This window comes from Triticum urartu, chromosome 2 (genome assembly GCF_003073215.2).
Source record: "Triticum urartu cultivar G1812 chromosome 2, Tu2.1, whole genome shotgun sequence".
Lineage (NCBI taxonomy): Eukaryota > Viridiplantae > Streptophyta > Magnoliopsida > Poales > Poaceae > Triticum > Triticum urartu.
Genome location: NC_053023.1, coordinates 686507672 through 686508472, shown reverse-complemented (window position 1 = coordinate 686508472; position 801 = coordinate 686507672).

Sequence of the window (801 nt, the reverse complement as noted above, 5' to 3'; positions counted from 1 at the left end):
CTTGTGATGTTGCAGGAACAAACAGTGAGAAAAATGATGAAGAAATCGAGCAGAATAATGAAGAAATTGGCCCCCAAGTGCCATATTTGCTGTGTCTAGAATTGGGGAGCAGATCCTCCTTGGGATCGTCGCCGAATCAGCAGCAGGGCAGCAGATCTGCGCCTGGATCAGCGCCGGCAGACGTGTCAGACCCGACAACAGTAGAATCTGCCGCCCGCACGGGCTCCCGTGGCTCCGCGCACGCCACGCACCAGCTCTCGGGTGGCGGCAGTCCTCCGTCGGCCCCGCTCCAATCGCCAGGCTCCACGTGGCGACGTCCTGATGGCTCGGGCGGTCCGCGGTTTCCTGTCGAACCGCGCTGCTACAAGCGGCGCGCCCAGGTGCAGCCGACCAACGCGGGGCCCGGCGCTGAGCCATCCAGCCAGGTGGGCGCGGGCTTCGGTGCTAATTCGCGTGGCCCCGCGCAATCATGCGCCCATGATGAGCCGGCTGGCCACCTAGGATCCTCTGCGGCAGAAACAGCTTCTCTGTTGCATGCTGGAGACACAGAAGATCCGGCGCGGGTACCGAGCGGATCTACCTCGGGATCGCCTGCACCAGCAACTCTGTGCATGATTCTGGATTTTCTGCACCGGCTGATTCTGTGGCGGAATCTCGGCGCCTCACACGGCTGCAAAAAGGTGTAACTCAACCTCTTAATTACAAACATATGAGTAAATATGGTCTAGTCTGCTCTACAGATGAACAAGCTGAACCAAGGACTCTGGATGAGGCATTCGGAGATGAAAGATGGAGAAAAGC